We start from the raw sequence: 19,361 nt of genomic DNA on the forward strand, positions 1-19,361 counted from the left end.
TTCACAGACCCAAAGAAGCTAAGTAACAAGGAGGACCCAAGGGAGGATGCTTTAATCTCACTCAGAAGGGAAATAAAATAGATATCTAAGTTGATGGAGAGAGGGAACTGGGTGAAAGAGGGGGTAGGGAGGGAAACAGGGGTAGGAATCAGGTATGGGGAAGACAGAGGACAAGAAGGGTAGGAGAGAGAATGGAAATCAGTGGGGTGGAACATCTCTAGGACCAGCAAGAGACTCCTGGAAGGATATAGTGGTGACCCCAGCTGAGACGCCTAACAGCAGGGGATATGGAGACTAGAGTGGCTAACACCTCCTGTAGCCAGGTAGGACTTCCAGTGGAGAGAGGGGACACCAACCCACTCACAAAACCTTTCGCCCAAAACTTGCCCTGCCTACAAGATATACAGGAATAAAGATGGGTCAGAGATTGAGGGAATGACCAACAAATGACTGCCCCAACTTGAGACCCACCCCATGGGAGAGAACCAACCCCTGACATTGTTAATGATACTCTGCTATGCTTGCAGACAGGAGCTTACCACGATTGTCATCTGAGAGGCTCTAGCCAGCAACTGATGGAAACAGATGCAGAGACTTACAGCCAAACATCAGGCAGAGAGCTCAGGGAGTCTTCTGGAAGATTCGGGATTGGGGTGGGAAGGATTGAGGGAGCCAGAGAGGTCAAGGACACCACAAGGAGACCTACAGAGCCAACTAACTGGAACCATGGGGGCCCACAGAGACTGAAGCACCAACCAAAGAGCATGCATGGACTGGGCCTGGGTAGGGGACACACACATACATAGTAGATGTGCAGCTTGTCTTCACGTGGGTCACCCAACAACTGGAGCAGGGACTGTCTCTGACTCAGACTCTGTTGCCTGCCTTTGGATCCCTTTACCCTGCTGAGCTGCCTTGTGGGAGAGAATGCACTTAGTACTGGTGTGACTCGATGTGCCAGGGTGGGTTGGTACCCAGGTACTAGGAGAAGGGAGTGGGAGGTCCCGACTGGGAGGAGAGGAGGGAGGGGCTGTGATATAAAGTGAATAAATGAGTAAATGGATGGAAAAGAGTAATTTTGTCTGATATTTCTGGGGAAAACAATAATGGTTGAAACCACAACGGCACTACCGGAAGTCCTGGCAATGTATTTATGCACACGTTTTGGTAGAGGATGATAAAATCGACCTGGGCAGAGACCCAGAGGATTCCTTTACATTCCCCTCGGGGAGCAAATGAGAACTCAACCTTTCATGTTGATGTAAAGCTCAGAGGCAAACCTCATAACACTTTCCGTTTGCAGTTTCTGAATTAATCACTGCACTATTTACCATCCCAGATGCACCAAGCAGGGTAGTGAGACCAACAAACCAAGCCTGCATCCGGCCATAAACCGGAAGTCTGGGCTGTGCCACACCTGCTCCGGCTCCCTTAGGCTACCCTGGCTGACAGATGCAAAACTCCTTCCCAGGTGACTGACTGACTGAGACCCACAGGCCGCAGACTAAATATGTCAGTGGGGAGTTTCCTAGGGGTCCCCACAGCTTCCCCATTCTCTTCCAGCAAAGCAGCACCGTTGCACTGGCAAATGCAAAGGGTACATCTCTTTAAAGAAGGTGCTTTAGTGGCCATGGGCCATCATGTCCAGTGCAAAATACCCATATTCTTATCCCCAGGGCTTATATGATCTCCTATACCTGACATACTAAATTCCCCGTGCACAGGTCAGTTTCCCAATATACTCCCTATTTATGTGGGAAAGCACGCCAACATTGTTTATTGCTGACCATAGTTTGCTTTGTTGTACTAGGTTTTAATGGCCACAGCACAGACTTTTTTTTAAAATATTTTAAGTTATTTATCCATGTGCGGGCATCTTTGCCGTGTGTACAGTTACCTCTACAGGCCAGAAGGGGGCATCATAACTTCCAGAGCTGAAGTTGCAAGCACTTGTGAGCTACCTGGTATGCGGGTCCTGGCTCTCCCGAAGAGCAGCACGTGCTCTTAATCACTGGGCCATCGTTCCAGGCCCAGCAGAGGCATCTAAGTTCCACATGAAAGTTAATTAATTAATTTTAAAAATAGAAATAAATAAAAATGAGCTCTAATGCTGAGAGCACAGAGTGTACTAACATAACTATAATGTGAAGTTGGCTTTTATCCGCTATCTTGGGAACCGGTGTTAAAGAAGCCATCCTCCATTTTCCTTCCCTTTCAGTACTTTCTGTGTTGCACACACCCCTCACCCAATGAAAAAGTTACAAATGTGGAAACTTAAAGGACTTGCAGTAATTAAGACACAGCTGTTTACTGTTACACAGTTACTATTCCTAGAGTGTAATCTCTCGCTCTAAAGTGAAACATAGTCCCCTTAGCAGAGACCCACAGGGGTTGTGAGCAGTCAGAACAGAAACTTCACTGCTCTGTGCACCCCGAGTGACCCAGAAACATGGTGATCCTGGTCATGATAATGACTTCTGCTAGCTTCTCATCTCCCTCCCTTTCTTTCTCTTTCAGTCTTAAAAGTCCGACTTACATAAAGCCAAATTTACTTTCCCAAGTGTACTTTTCTATGTGTTCCCCAGCACTTCCAGGAACACTGTTCTCATCTACAACATCTATCTTTACTCCACCTAGAAGATGTAAAGGCAATATAGAGCCACCCCCTGCTTTTTAAAACATGTAAGTAAGAAACTTGCAGCTCACCTCACACTGTAGAGAACTCAATTGCATACCTGACCTAGAGCTCCAACTAGAACCTGGAGTCTCCACTACTGAAAGAATGAGAAGAAAATGAACACGATTAGCATATTACTCCCTCGAATCAAAATCTTTTTTATTATTATTTCTTTTTTTAAATTATAATATATTTTACTGGATTTTTTATTTACATTTCAAATGTTATCTCCTTTCCCCCAACCACTCACCCCTTCCCGCCTCCCTGCCCTGACATTCCCTTACACTGTGGGGGTGAGGGGGGGAAGGTCCAGCCTTGGCTTCTCCTTCCTTTGGTGCCCAACAAGGCCACCCTCTGCTACTATGCAGCTGGAGCCATGGGTCTGTCCATGTGTAGTCTTTGGGTGGTGGTTTAGTCCCTGGAAGCTCTGGTTGGTTGGCATTGTTGTTCTTATGGTGTTACAAACCCCATCAGCTCCTTCAATCCTTTCTCTAACTCCTCCAATGGGGACCCCATTCTCAGTTCAATGGTTGGCTGTGAACATTTCCCTCTGTGTTTGTCATGCTCTGGCAGAGCCTCTCAGGAGACAGCTATATCAGGCTCCTGTCAGCATGCACGTCTTGGCATCAGCAATATTGTCTGGGTTTGGTGACTGTATGTATATGGGCTGGATCCCCAGGTGGGGCAGGCTCTGAATGGCCATTCCTTCAGTCTCTACTCCAAACTTTGTCTCCGTATTTCCTCCTATGGATATTTTAGTTCCCCCTTCTAAGAACGACTGAAGCATTCACACTTTGGTCGTCCTTCTTCTTGAGCTGCATGTGGTCTGTGGATTGTATCTTGGGTAATCTGAGGTTTTGGGCTAATATTCACTTATCAGTGAGTGCATACCATGACTACTGTTTTGTGATTGGGTTACCTCACTCAGGATTATATTGTCTAGTTTCATCCATTTGCCTATGAATTTCATGAAGTAATTGTTTTTAATAGCTGTAAATGTACCACCTTTTCTGTATCCATTCCTCTGTTGAAGGACATCTGGGTTCTTTCCAGCTTCTGGCTATTATAAATAAGGCTGCTATGAACATAGTGGAGCATGTGTCTTTGTTATATGTTAGAGCATCTTTTGGGTATATGCCCAGGGGTGGTATAGCTGGGTCCTCGGAAGACTTGGGAACTGGATTCCTTTTCAGGATCTGTCAACAACTAAGGAGAGAATACCATTACACAGAGTCAACAGAGCAAATGTTGAGTGGGACAATCTCCCCTGCTGTTCATTTCTACCACTTACTTCCCTTTATTTTTTGAAGGTATAGGTATGATACTTTCTGCCATAAACACTATTGCCAAACTCTGTCATTGTTGCTTCTTCTTGGCACAATCCAACAGCTATTCTTGATGGCCTCACCAATCATAAAATGAAATCAGTGATCTAAGTGCCCTTCAGCCCAAAGCAATTCCAGGATGTCTGCTCAGAGTCACGCACCACCAACACCAAACGTGCTGGTAGGAAACGGATTCTCCATGCCATATACCATGACTTGGATGTGATCTTCATGTCTGTGCTGGCTAGTTTTACATCATCATGACACAAGTCAGAATATGAGCCTCAATTGATAAAATGCCTCCATCAGGCTGTAGGCAAGGCTGTAGGACATTTGTAGGGGAGCAAGCCAGTAAGCAGCACTCCTCCATGGCCTCAGTGTCAGTTCCTGCCTCCAGGATCCAGCTTTGTTTGACTTCCTGTCCTGTCTTCCTTCCTTGATAAACAGCGATGTGGAACTGTAAGCCAAATACTCTTTTCTCCCCAAGTCACCTTAGTCATGGTGCTTCATCCCAGCAATAGAAACCGTAACTAAGAAAATGTCCACAATTATGAAAATGCAAGGAGGACAATGTTCTGTGGAGGGATGCTGCTCTAGGTGACTTCTGGTATTTTTTTTTTTTTTTTTGGTTCTTTTTTCCGGAGCTGGGGACCGAACCCAGGGCCTTGCGCTTCCTAGGCAAGCGCTCTACCACTGAGCTAAATCCCCAACCCCTTCTGGTATTTTCTAAAAGCCTGATTCACTGTTGGCAAAGAGAACTTTTAAAGGAGCCATGAAAAATAAAGGCTGTATTCTTGCTCTTTTGTTCTTTGCTGTCCTTTCCCCCTTCTCCACCCCACCCCCTTCCACATGCACATGGCCGGCCTCCCCTCTCCTCTCCTCTTCTTCTCTCATTAAACCTCTCCATGTGGACAAAAAATAAATAAATAAAGGTTGCTATCAGTGTATAAATTAAGAGGTCGTTATGGTATGCTTATAGAGCAAATATGCTGTTACCAATTTCAAATGATCAGAGCGGCAGCTGATAGAATGTTTTATCTGCTTAGAAAATGCAGATGCCCAAGAGCATTAACTGCTCTAATCTATTGTCATAATGTGTTGTGTGGATGGCTTAGCAGAAGGAGATGTCCCTGGTAATCCTCATAGCAGTAATAACAATAATGGTGGTGGCTATAATCTCTTCAAGTCTATCATTTACTGGACACTATGCTAAACACTTTGACCCAGTCTTACAATTTTCACAAAAATATTGCAAGGTAAGTGTCATAAGTGCTACTTCACCAGTGTTTGTGGCTTAGTGGAAATATCTAAGAGATCGTGAATGCATCTTTGATGAACTAAGCCATGAACTAAGCACAGTGAAGCTGAGATTCACATCCACCGTACCTTTGCATGGTGCTTTACATAGTAAGACCTTCACCAGCACCACCATAAGCTTCACGTGGCCATGTGCAGCCACTTAAGTTGCTTCAAAAAGTGTGTGTTCTGAGCCAGATACATGCCTGGGATCCCAGCACTCGGGTAGCCAGGTAAGGAGATCATGAATTTGAAGCCTTCTTGGTCAACACTGTGAGTTTTAAGTTAGCCTGTCATACAAAACAAAACCAAATAATATGAATTCTAAGTACTTGTCTCAGTTTGGTTTCTGTTGCTGTGATGAAAAACCCAAAGTAACCTGGGAGAAAGGGCTTTATTTGGCTTACACTTCCACAACACTCTTCATCACTGGATGAAATCAGGACAGGAACTCACAAAGGGCAGGAACTTGGAGGCAAAAGCTGATACAGAGGCCATGGAGGGATGATGCTTACTGGCTTGATCACCGGTAGTTTGCTCAGTTTTTTCAGAGCTGGGGACCAAACCCAGGGCCTTGCGCTGGCTAGGCAAGCGCTCTACTGCTGAGCTAAATCCCCAACCCCCAGCCTGCTTTCTTATAAAGGAAGCCAGGACTAAGTAGCCCAGAGGTGGCTCCACCCACAATGGGCTGGGCTTTCCCCCACTGATCACAGGCTTGCCTACAGCCTTACCTTATGGAGACATGTCCTCTATTGAACCTCATTCCTCTCTGATGACTGCAGCTTGTGTCAAGTTGATGTCAAAGGCAGCATATATACTAATGCGCCTAGCAGTGATGTAAAATTCAATACAAAGGTGGCCCACAGGATGGTCACCCATTCTGCCACATCGAGCATCTATTATCTCTCTCAATGTGCTGTCTGAGTGGAATGGATGATGGCCAGGCTCTAGGTACAGAAATAAAGTGCGTTCCAATCAACAAGTATGCTTTGATTTGAACCCTCCTGTTAATATGAAGTAGATCAATATATGAATAGGCTACTGATGTGGCTTTTATAGCAGCACTTTTAAAATCCCGTGTTACCAACCTGGCAGTATTGCGAAGTAGGACCTTCTTGGAGTGAATCAGTCATGAGGACTCTTTTCTCATGTGTGGAATCGCATGCTCTTATAAAAGAGCTTCTCTTTCTTTGACTGCACGAGGGAAAGGCATCTGTGTCCTAGGAGAACAAAGGAATCAAGGCACTCACGGAACCTGCACCATCGCCAGCTGAACCTTCCCAGACTCTGTGACAGCAAGAAACAAATTTCTGTTCTTTAGAAATTTCCAGTCTCAAGTATTTTGTTATAGCAATACAGAAAGCAATTTGACACCTACGTCTTCAAGTTCTTGAATTGAATAATAAATCAAAAGAAGCCGGTGTGGACTATGAGCTGTACGAAGGCATTCTGTGTAACTTTAAAGCCCTTCTAGTACTTGACACAGTGTCATCCCTACTGCTGGTGTGCAACAGTAGTCTAAGAGTGTGTGTGCACACGCGTGTGCGCATGTGGAAGCCAGACATCAGAAGTCAATGCCAAATGCCTTCCTCTGTCTTTTTCTGCCTCGTTTTTTATTGCTTGCTTGTTTGAAGCAGTGTCTCTCACTGAGCCCGACACTCGCCAATTAGCTTCTGATGGCTCTGACTGCTTCTAAATTTTGCCCTATCACGTTTATGTCATTGAAATAGTGCCTTCCATCCTCCCAAAGAGGACTTTGGAGGGACGAGTCTGTCTTACCATTTGTTGCATTTATGCCACCTTGCTACAGCCCTGGTGAGTTTCCGCAACTCTGTTTTAAAAGGACTTATATGGGGGCTTAGCAGTTAAGAGCATTGGCTGATCTTCCAGAGGACCCAAGTTCAATTCCCACCATCTACATGGTATCTCACAACCAACTGTAACTCCAGTTCCTAGGAATATGATGCCCTCTTCTGGCTTTCAAGGACCCTGGGCACACACAGGGCATACATAAATACATGCGGGAAAAAAACACACAAATAAAATAAGCATTAAATTTTTAAAGGATACGTGCGTGCACATGTGTGTGCGTGTGTGTGCATGTGTGTGCATGTGTGTGCATGTGTGCGTGTGTGTGTATGTGTGCATGTGTGTATGTGTGCATGTGTCTGTGCATGTGTGTGTGTCTGTGCATGTGTGTGTGTATGTGTGTGTATGTGTGTGGGTGTGTGTGTATGTGTGTATGTGTGTGTATATGTGTGTGTGTGTGTATGTGTGTGTATGTGTGTGTATGTGTGTGTATGTGTGTGTATGTGTGTGTGTATGTGTGTGGGTGTGTGTGTATGTGTGTATGTGTGTGTATATGTGTGTGTGAGTGTGTGTATGTGTGTGTATGTGTGTGTATGTGTGTGTGAGTGTGTGTGTATGTGTGTGGGTGTGTGTGTATGTGTGTATGTGTGTGTATATGTGTGTGTGAGTGTGTGTATGTGTGTGTATGTGTGTGTATGTGTGTGAGTGTGTGTGTATGTGTGTATGTGTGTGTATATGTGTATGTGTGAGTGTGTGTATGTGTGTGTATGTGTGTATGTGTATGTATGTGTGTCTGTGCGTGTGTGTGTATGTGTGTATGTGTGTGTATGTGTGTGGGTGTGTGTGTATGTGTGTATGTGTGTATATGTGTGTGTGAGTGTGTGTATGTGTGTGTATGTGTGTGTATGTGTGTGTATGTGTGTGTGTATGTGTGTGGGTGTGTGTGTATGTGTGTATGTGTGTGTATATGTGTGTGTGAGTGTGTGTATGTGTGTGTATGTGTGTGTATGTGTGTGTATGTGTGTATGTGTGTGGGTGTGTGTGTATGTGTGTATGTGTGTGTATATGTGTGTGTGAGTGTGTGTATGTGTGTGTATGTGTGTGTATGTGTGTGTATGTGTGTGTGTATGTGTGTGGGTGTGTGTGTATGTGTGTATGTGTGTATATGTGTGTGTATGTGTGTGTATGTGTGTGTGTGTGTATGTGTGTATGTGTGTGTATATGTGTATATGTGTATGTGTGAGTGTGTGTATGTGTGTGTATGTGTGTATGTGTATGTATGTGTGTCTGTGCGTGTGTGTGTATGTGTGTATGTGTGTGTATGTGTGTGTATGTGTGTGTGAGTGTGTGTGAGTGTGTGTCTGTCTGTCTGTGTGTCTGTGTGTATGTATGTGTGTGTGCGTGTGTGTACTTGTATTGTTGGCCAAAGAGTCCCAAAGAAGGTGTCGGCTCCCTTGGGGCTAGAGATACAGAGCTTGTGAATTCAAGGTTTGTTTGGAAGATAAGCACTTTACACACTGAGTTAACTCCCCACCCACAGGTCTTCCTTTTTACAATGAGGTGGGATGGTAGTGAGGGATCAGAGAGATGGCTCAGCAGATAAGAGCATTGACTATTATTCCAGAGGGCCTAGGCAGGTGCAGATCCCAGCACTTACAAGGCAGCTATCATCCATAATTCCCAGTTCCAGGGGATCTAATGCCCTCTTCTGGCCTACACTGGCACTACACATGCAGGCAAAACATCCACACACATAAAATAAAGGTAACTTGTGCTTCAGGTAGGCACCCAGAGCTGGGGTTGTACCACAACCCTCAGGCCCAACACCTGCCTGCAGAGAGCTGGTCTGGCAGGAGCGCTCTCACTCCTAAGATCACAGGATCATAGGCCCACAGGAGGGACAAGCTCCAGTGAGAGACAGCAAAACCAACTAATATCAGAGATATCCAGATGGTGAGAGGCAAGCTCAAGAAACTAAGCAACAGACACCAAGATTACTTGGCAACATCAGAGCCCAGTTCTCCCACCACAGCAAATACTGGATACCCAAACATAACAGAAAAGCAAGATTTATATTTAAAATCACATCTCATGATGATGATGGAGGACTTTAAGAAGGACATAAATAACTCCCTTAAAGAAATACAGGACAACACAGGTAAACAAGTAGAATCCCTTAAAGATAAAACACAAAAATCCCTTAAAGAATTACAGGAAAACACAACCAAACAGGTGAAGGAATTGAAAAACCATCCAGGATCTAAAAATGGAAATAGGAACAATAAAAAAAATCACAAAGGGTGACAACCCTGGAGATAGAAAACCTAGGAAAGAGATAAGGAGTCATAGATGCAAGCATCCCCAACAGAAGACAAGAGATAGAAGACAGAATCTCAGGGGCAGAAGATTACATAGAAAACATTGACACAGTAGTCAAAGAAAATGCAAAAAGCAAAAAGCCCCTAACCCAAAACAACCAGGAAGTCCAGGACACAATGAGAAGACCAAATCTAAAATAAAAAGTATAGAAGAGAATGAAGATGCCCAACTTAAAGGACCAGTAAATATCTTCAACGAAATTATAGAAGAAAACTTCCCTAACCTAAAGGAAAGAGAAGCAAGTCAGAGATCTGTATGACAAGAACTTCAAGTCTCTGAAGAAAGAAATCAAAGATCTCAGAAGATGAAAAGATCTCCCATGCTCATGGATTAACAGGATTAATATAGTAAAAAATGGCTATCTTGCCAAAAACAATCTACAGATTCAATGCAATCTCCATCAAAATTCTAACTCAGTTCTTCATAGAGTTAGAAAGAGCAATTTGCAAATGCATTTGGAATAACAAAAAACCCAAGATATCAAAAACTATTATCAACAACAAAAGAACTTCTGGGGGAATCACTATCCTTCAAGCTGTATTACAGAGCAATCATGATAAAAACTTCATGGGATTGGTACAGAGACAGGCAAATAGAGTAATGGAATAGAATTGAAGACCCAGAAATGAACCCACATACCTGTGGTCACTCGATCTTTGACAGAGGAGCTAAAACTATCCCAAGGAAAGAAAACTGCATTTTCAACAAATGGTGCTGGTTCAACTGCAGGTCAGCTTATAGAAGAATGCAGATCGATCCATTCTTATCTTCTTGTACAAAGCTCAAGTCCAAGTGCAAGAAGGACCTCCATCTAAAACCAGATACACTGAAACTAACAGAAGAGAAAGGGGGAAGAGCCTTGAACACATAGGCACAGGGAAAATTTTCCTGAACAGAACACCAATAGTTTATGGTCTAAGATCAAGAATCAACAAATGGGATCTCATAAAATTGCAAAGCTTCTTTAAGGCAAAGGACACTGTCAATAGGACAAAACAACAACCAACAGATTGGGTAAGGATTAGGTCTTTACCAATCCTACATCCAATAGAGGACTAATATCTATATATTCAAGAACTCAAGAAATTAGACTCCAAAGAGCCAAATAACCCTATTAAAAAATGTGGTACAGAACTAAACAAAAAATTCTCAACTAAGGAATACCGAATGGCTAAGAAGCACCTAAAGAAATGTTCGACATCCTTAGTTATCAGGGAAATGCAAATGCAAATCAAAACAACCCAGAAATACCTCTTCAATGGCTAAGATCAATACTCAGGGTGACAGTAGATGCTGGTGAGGATGTGGAGAAATAGGAACACTCCTCCATTGTTGGTGGGATTCCAAGCTAGTACAACCACTCTGAAAATCAGTCTGGCAGTTCCTCAGAAAATTGGACATTGTACTACTGGAGGACCCAGCTATACCACTCCTGGACATATACCCAAAAGATGCTACAACATATAACAAGGACACATGCCCTACTATGTTCATAGCAGCCTTATTTATAATAGCCAGAAGCTAGAAAGAACCCAGATGTCCTTCAACAGAGGAATGGATACAGAAAAGGTGGTACATTTATACAATGTAATACTACTCAGCTATTAAAAAATGGCTACATGGAACTCTTAGGCAAATGGATGGAACTAGAAAAAAAAATCATCCTGAGTGAGGTAACCCAGTCTCAAAAGAACACACATTAGGTATGCATTCACTGATAAGAGGATATTAGCCCCAAAGCTGGGAATACCTAAGTGTCCCGTGCTATGTCTCGCCAGCAGGAACGACGCGGCACACACAGGATCCTACTACAGAAAAGCTTTACTGCGTCTTGAGAGGGAGAGCATAAGCTTACAATGCAGAGACGGAGAGTGAGGAATAATTGTCCCTTATATAGGAAACTATCCTCGCCTAGGACGTGTCACTCTCTGACTGGTCGCTGCCAATTATGCCAGATGACGTACCAAAACGTACGTGTCCCTTTGAGTAGGGAAGTTACCAGGCGCCTGCGTATTGCCCTTTTTACTAGGTGCGTTCTGCCGGATGCCGGTGCCATCTTGTAATGGAGTTTGTGAGGACAGCTCCTCGGACAACTCCTCACATCTGTGAGGACAGCTCCTCACATCTCCCCCTTTTCTGTTTTTTTTAAGCAAACAGGACACCCAGATATAGGAGGGCGAAGACAGAGGTCATATCCTCGTACAAAGTTGGCGAACCTGTACAAGAGAGATACCCTTAGGCTGTTGTTGGGACCCAGGGCACTCCCGACCCGTCGCACTGCCATTTTTCGAGGGAGGGAAAACTGGGGCAGAAACCCTCATGTAATATGACATGCCTTCCAGGGAGCATATTTGGTAGAACTTCCCTGTGTGATGCTAAGCTCGTCACCCCTCATGGGCTGCTCAAGCCGGACACTCTAATCCTGTGCAATGAACCGAGGTTCTAGGAGTGCAAGAGCTGTCCAGCCGGCGACCTGTTGCTTGAGCATGGTCAACCAGATATCGGCTGACGCTCCTTGTTTAAGGGCTACAAGCGCCTGGGCAATCACTACTTTGTCCTTTCTTGTTTGAGATCTCAATTTGCAAAGCAACCAGAGGAGTAACACTAATCCACAGCAGAGGATCACTCCAAAAAGTCCCACTCCCACCCATTCCTTGAAATAAGAGACTGCTGAGGTGATCCAGGACGACAATCCCTTCGTCAAAGACAGGTCCAGTCGGGTAGAATTTACTTGAATGATGGTTGCTCTCAGCTCCCGAAGTGTCTGTTCAAACTCCGAGGTCCAATTCTGTAACAGATGCTGTGAAAGACTCTTAGACAGATTAGCAGCTCGGGTAAATTTTTCATATTATATGGAGGTGACACAAAGGCCTGGGAGCTTTTGCTCACAGCCAAGCTGGGCCAGTTGCCATAGAATGTCTAATTGCTCTCGGACCAGATCTATACATTGGTTGACAAGCATAAGGCCTCCCTATATCTGAGTATTGGCCGAGGCCTGTCTGTCCCGAGCCACAGAGATGGTGGCCGATAAATCATTGATAGTTTGGGTTGTCTGTACTGTATTTGACAAGGCCAATGCCGAGGCAGTAACCGAGGCAGCGACTGCTGTCGTAGCAATAATGCCAGCAATAATAGCAGAAGTACCAAAATCTCTTTTTCCTCTAAATAAGGTCATGGTCCCCGAGGTATCAACAGGGATCGGGATAAAGCGAGGCATGCGGGTAACTACTGCGATATTTTATATGAGTAGCTGTCCAGACAGAGGCAGCAGGTTTGATGTTCCCCATCCAGGAAAATGACAACCGTCCCTTTTCGCCCTTTCCTCCAAGTAGCATCGCCATGGGCGTAAGATCAGTGCAGCTACCATTAACGCAATGTAAGGCCACCACCATAGAGAACTGTGGCGTTAGCCACAATGTCCTCCTCACCAGTTCCCCATGTGGCCTCCCTTAACCAAGCAGAAGATTGATTACATAACATAATGCAAGGGAGATCAAAAGATGTTTTGTTGAATATGCCAAAGGCTGCCCTTAAGGGGAATAGTCCTATTTTCTTTTAGTCGTTCAACCTGTGGATCCTTAGGTAAATAGGCCAACCCTAAATCCCTGTTAGTGGTACATCACCGGCATCGGGAGTGGAAAGGTTGACATTATTCCCCATCGTAGCTCGCCCTGCACCGTTGCTGGCATCCATGGAAGAAGAGTGAGGAGGTGCAGGAGTCCCAGTCCCTTCTTGATCACTTGCTGTGATGCTCCAAGTAAGTCGTCCTGGGATCCATATGGGATTTTCATTGTCCTGTGGAAAAACACAGACAGCTCCCCTGGATCTTATTAAAACAGGATCCGGGCCTTTCCATTCATTTGTTAATACATCCTTCCATTTGACTAATTCTTTTGTCCTCTTGGGCTCTGAGCAATGTCGTTCAGCCGCTGTTTGTCCAGCTTCATCAAGATTTAAGTGGGGTGGCATGTAGAATGCCAGAACATGTGTCTATAGATACATGCACATACTGTAATTTTCCAAAAGTAGAATTATGAGTAACATCCATTTGCCAGATTTGCAATGGCTGTATTCCTCTCGGGTTGACCCCGATGTGAGGAACTGGGAGGAACTGGCAGCACTGTTGGCATTGGGTGACTATATCACGTGCCTCTTTTCTAGTTATAGAGAAGCGGCGGCGTAAAGTTTCTGAGGTGACATGGAAATTGCCATGAAAGACTTTAGCGGCCTCTAAAGGAGAGGCCAGGGCCACAGCTATCATTTTTGTGGCTTTGTCAGCCAAATCATTCTCTGAACTCATTGGGCCAAGGAGTCCAGAGTGGGCCCGTATATGAGTAATGTATACAGGGAATCTTCTATTTAATAGGATAATTTGGATTTTTCGGAAAATATCTGCCACCTTACTAGTGGTTTTAATTATACCGGCGGTTTCAAGAATACTAACAGCACTAGCTCGGCCTCCTCCCCTGAGTCTAAGGTTTTATTTTCAGAGCTTTCAGAACTGTCGAGGTTCAGCGCTTCTAGCTCTTTCACAGGGTATAGGCTGGATCCCCCTCCTGGTTTATGTGTAGAGGAGGAAGTGCTGGAATCTGAAACTTTCAACGCTCCCTTGTCTGCGGACTTACCGGGAGGGCACTTTTTCTTTCTTAGGACGTCTTTTTTCTTGCGCGCGCCCAACCTCTCACTACGTTCGGTTTCTGACAGACTTTCCCGGACTACCTTGAGAGTGGCCTGTCCTTCTACTACTGCTGCCTTACACATTTCATCCTTTAAACAATTCTTAACCAGCTTCCATATAGCTTTGGTCCCTAGGCGCAGATCCTCTTCCGCCAATTTTCTGTCAAGGTCTTTCCAAGTTTGTTCCATGAGGCAATCGTAAACGAGCCTGAACAGGCAAACCAAGGCACCACCCTCTCCACCTCCTTCACAAAGTTTTTAAGTGTTCCTCCTCCAATTTTGATGTCCCTCTGCTTTAACACTGTTTCCAAGGCTGTGACCACAGACTGTGAGGATCCCATGATGGGCCAGGAACGCCGGCGGCTTATCTACGTCCGTCTGACAAGGCGTGAGGTGAAAGGGTAGAGACGGACACGCTGCTCTCTTATGTATGGGAGTCTTACACGCGCCTCCCCGGACGGTGCCGCTTATCTACGTCGGCCTTATCGCGTCCTTGTTCCTCAACAGTCAAAATCGAAGGTAAAAGGGAACTGCGTGAAGCTCACTTATATACGAGAGACTGAGACGCGCCTTCAGCTGCTGTGATCGTCCTTTTAACAGCGAAAACGGTGAAAACATAACATAAAGAGTAGGGTGGCTCCCAGGACAAATACTATAGCCTCAACAAATCCTTCCCAAGGCGGTGACAACCCCAGACCAAAGTCCAAGAGAGGGCTGCCTCTCCGAACGTATCTACCTGCAGTTCTGAATCCTCCTTGTCACCAAGGGATCTCCGAAGGTGCTGACGATGGCGAGGTCTTTCCCGGGTTTTCGGCACCAGATGTCCCGCGCTACGTCTCGCCAGCAGGAACGACGCGGCACACACAGGATCCTACTACAGAAAAGCTTTACTGCGTCTTGAGAGGGAGAGCATAAGCTTACAATGCGGAGACGCTGAGTGAGGAATAACCGTCCCTTATATAGGAAACTATCCTCGTCTAGGACATGTCACTCTCTGACTGGTCGCTGCCAATTATGCCAGATGACGTACCAAAACGTACGTGTCCCTTTGAGTAGGGAAGTTACCAGGCGCCTGCGTATTGCCCTTTTTACTAGGTGCGTTCTGCCGGATGCCGGTGCCATCTTGTAATGGAGTTTGTGAGGACAGCTCCTCGGACAGCTCCTCACATCTGTGAGGACAGCTCCTCACACCTAAGAAAAAAATTCACAGATTATGTGAAGCTCAAGAAGAAGGAAGACCAAAATGTGGATGTGTCCTTCCTTCTTAGGAAGGAGAACAAAATACTCACAGGAGGAAATACAGGAAAAAAGAGTGGAGCAGGGACTGAAGAAAAGGTCATCCAGAGACTGCTGCATCTGGGAATCCATCCCATAGGCAGCCACCAAACCCAGTCACTATTGCTGATGTCAAGAAGTGCCTGCTGACAGGAGCCAGTTATGGTTGTCTCCCGAGAGGCTCTGCCAGAGCTCTACTGATATAGATGAGGATGGTTGCAGCTAACCATTGAATTGAACAAGGGGACCCCAGTGAAGGAGTTAGAGAAAAGACTGAAGGAGCTGAAGAGGTTTACAACCTCATAAACAATATCAACTAACCAGAACCCACCAGAGCTCCCAGGGACTAAAACACCAACCAATGAATAGATATGGAGGGACTCGTGACTCCAGTCACTTATATGGCAGAGGATGGTGTTGTCCAACATCAGTAGGAGGAATTGTCCTTGGGCCTGTGAAGGTTTGTTTCACCAATGCAGGGTAATGCCAGGGCGTTGATGTTGGAGTGGGTGAGTGGGAATGAGAGCATCCTCACAGAAGCAGGGGGAGGGGGAGGGGATGGGATGAGGGAAAGGGAGATAGCATTTGAAATTTAAATACATAATATATCCAAGAAAAATAAATTTTAAGAAATATGTAACTTGTAAAATAACCAGATCAAGCAAACCAAATCAAGCAAGAAGAAGGAGGAAGAGGAAGAAAGAGGAAGAGGAAGGAGAAAAATTTGTTGTTGGAAGGGGTATGTGTTGGTGGAAGGTCGAAGAGGAGTTGAAGTTGAAGGGAAGGTATGTGGGGTGGGTGGATCCACCGGCTAAGACAGTCCCCACAAATTATTTACTTGTCTATCTGTCTATCTGTTTATCTGTCTATCTACCTATAAAAAGCACATCTGCTAAGCTGGTGAACCACACTCGTGTATTTAGAGTCCACTCTTGCCACATGAATCATGCCATAACACTGCTGAAGAGCACGTAAGATCTGTTCATGCTTACAGAGGACCTTCTGCATGCAGTGCAGCTACCATAGCCGCGGGAAAGTGTAAACCTGTTAGACTCTGAAGTGTCATCAGTGAAAACTGGCTCAGCAGAAAGACAGCAGTTCGTGTGGTTTCGTTCCTGACTCTTCGCCAGCTCTCTCCTCTTAGAAGCCTCTGACGTATTCTTAGCAAATTCTCAAGGACCCCCTCAGATCTCTACTTATGTGGATGACATGTGTACCTATTTACCATATAACCAACTAAAGGTAATAATTCTTTCCTTAATATCTATGAATTCTTTAAAAATTACTAATACATATTACATAATAAAATAATGTGTTATCTTTATAAAAAATGTATTTATCCAAACAAGAGAACCAGTGGAAAAATAACACTGTTTTCTGCTTTGTGATCCTATTTTGCTTTTTTTTTTCCACTTCTTTTTTTATTGGATATTTTGTGTATTTACATTTCAAATGTTATCCCCTTTCCTGGTTCCCCCCTCTCCCATCCCCCTCCCTCTGCTTCTATAAGGATGCTCCCACTCTCGCCCACTCATTCCCACCTCACCACCCTGGCATTCCCCTTCACTGGGGAATCAAGACTTCACAGGACCAAGGGCTTTCCCTCTTATTAATGCTGGATAATGCCATCCTATGCTACATATGCAGCTGGAGCCATGGGTCCCTCCAAGTGTACACTTTAGTTGGTGGTTTAGTCCCTGGGAGCTCTGGAGGATCTGGTTGGCTGGTATTGTTGTTCTTCCTATGGGGTTGCAAACCCCCTCAGCTCCTTCAGTCCTTTCTCTAACTCCTCCATTGGGGTCCTCATGCTCAATCTGATGGTTAGATGCAAGCATCCTCATCTGTATCAGTAAGACTCTGGCAGAGCCTCTCAGGAGACACCCATATCATACTCTTGTCAGCAAGCACTTCTTGGCATCAGCAACAGTGACTGGGTTTGGTGGCTGCATATAGGATGGATCCCCAAGTCTAACTAAGTAGGGAGAAAGAGTGACTCTCAAATCAATGTGCTTATTAAATACATTAACAAATGCACTTTGGTCTAAGTGCCCCAAGAAAATTCTATCTCCCAAAGACATGTAAGGAAAAAGGCAGGTGGATTTTAATAGCATTTGAGATGGCCAAACCTCAACAATTGCTTAGCTGCAACGAGGAATCTAAAACTATTACATCAAATTCCGTTAGTCTTTTGTGCAATTTGAATTCTGTCACACCACGTACTGGTCTTTTGGTCAATCCCAGCAAATCTTTGAAGTGCTGACACCTCCATTGTACAATGTCAAAAAACTACAGCTATTCCCATCACTGTGGCTCCCGCCAGCAACGCCTTGAAGCATTGTGAAGCTGCCAGACCCACGGTGGCGCTGAGGCAAACTTTCCAAAATTCAAACTCTCACATAAAGGCACAAATCTTATCATGCACCATAAACACTGTCATTGTTTCCCTTGAAGGGTCACATTGAGGGTTCTCATTTTTCAGAACATGCCTGCCCAATATTTAAGTCTGAATCCCAGAGCCCGTCTGTCAGTCATTCTTTCTAAGAAATGTGTCACTTTACAGGGGAGGGCACAGGGGCGGAAAGGAAGCAGCCAGCTGGCTCAAGACTCAAATAATCACAAAAGGGCCTTTCCTTGAGAGCCCGCATCGATTCATCCAAAATGTAAATATCTGCTCCATAAACATGTTGAACTAGGTGTGAGGACGTAATGACAGATGTGTCTGAAAAAGACAACTGAGAGTTCCAAATTACAATGCCTGTGCTTGGTCAGGAAGAACTCAGGGAGCGTTAGTTCCTACAGCTCCACCCATCCAAATGCCAACTGTAGGAAAGGAGTCACCATGAAGAGGGAGCCCGTGCCAGGACCCCACTGAGAAAATTGCCCCCAGCAGAAGAACTACCACGCCGTTCTCATCTTAGGGACTGCGGTTTCTTGCGGTCCCTGAACCTCACTGGCCACACGAAGGACGTCTCACGTATAAAATCATGTAGTAAGCATCCCTTGATGACAGGTCCGTGTTTCTGGTCCAAGCCTTATCTGGGCTATCAGTGGTTCACAACTGGCCACAGAAGCTGTTGTTAGATGCCTGGGCAAAATAACCTCAATTAACAAATTCCACTTCGTCCTTAAAAGCAAAAGCATTTTCCAACTTTCTCTACATGGCTCCTGACGGGTGGCCGGTAAGATAAGCGAGCCCTTCTGACTTCAGCAAGCTCCAAATCAAAAAGGGAAGCAAGAGCTCAATTTCTGATCCACTTACTGAGATCCCCCCAACACCTGGTTCAGAAGCTAAGTGGTTTGAATAGGAATGGCCCCCATAGGCTCATAGATTAAACGCTTGGAGTGGTGATGCTTGACAGGGATTAGGAGGTGTGGCCTCGTTGGAGGAAGTGTGTCACTGGGGGGTGGGCTATGGTGTTCCAAATCTCTCTCAATCTCTCTCAATCTCTCTCAATCTCTCTCAATCTCTCTCTCTCTCTCTCTCTCTCTCTCTCTCTCCCCTCCCCCCTCCTCTCTCTCCCCTCCCCCCTCCTCTCTCTCTCCCCTCCCCCTTCCTCTCTCTCTCCCTGTTGCCTGCCAATATAGATATAGAACTCTCATGTCTGCCTGTATGCCCCCATGCTGCCCACATGACAATAATAGACCCAACTTCTGAAACTGTAAGTCAGTCCCAGTTAAACATTTTTCTTTATAAGAGTTGCTGTGGTGGTTGGTCATGGTGTCTCCTCACAGCAATCGAAGACTGACTAAAACAGAGCCTTTTATCAAGTGTGCTTTGTGCTCGGCGTGAACGGATTGATAAGCCCAGGATTAGAAAGAGTTGCAGAGACCAACAGCAAAGCCCATCACGCAGGGATTCCAATGTGTTTCTTAGAAGAGTAACACTCTCCCTCCTGTTGCAAAAATACACCCAGTGTGTTAAG

At 45.1% G+C, this 19,361-nt stretch overlaps 1 long non-coding RNA gene across 2 annotated transcripts; it reads right to left on the bottom strand.

Moving 5' to 3' along the window:
* Nucleotides 1–443: 443 nt before the first annotated feature.
* LOC102549816 (uncharacterized) lies at nt 444–18,916 on the bottom strand. Of its 2 annotated transcripts, XR_010057963.1 has the most exons (6): nt 14,900–18,916; nt 10,126–13,281; nt 6,387–6,518; nt 6,030–6,245; nt 5,389–5,588; nt 466–3,883 (listed from the first exon to the last, which is right to left on the bottom strand). It is a non-coding gene; the product is annotated as an uncharacterized LOC102549816 (long non-coding RNA). The 2 variants fall into 2 exon arrangements; XR_596232.4 differs by having other exon boundaries at nt 444–3,883; nt 10,126–18,916.
* Nucleotides 18,917–19,361: the final 445 nt, after the last annotated feature.

This window comes from Rattus norvegicus, chromosome 15, assembly GCF_036323735.1.
Source record: "Rattus norvegicus strain BN/NHsdMcwi chromosome 15, GRCr8, whole genome shotgun sequence".
NCBI classification, from domain to species: Eukaryota; Metazoa; Chordata; class Mammalia; order Rodentia; family Muridae; genus Rattus; species Rattus norvegicus.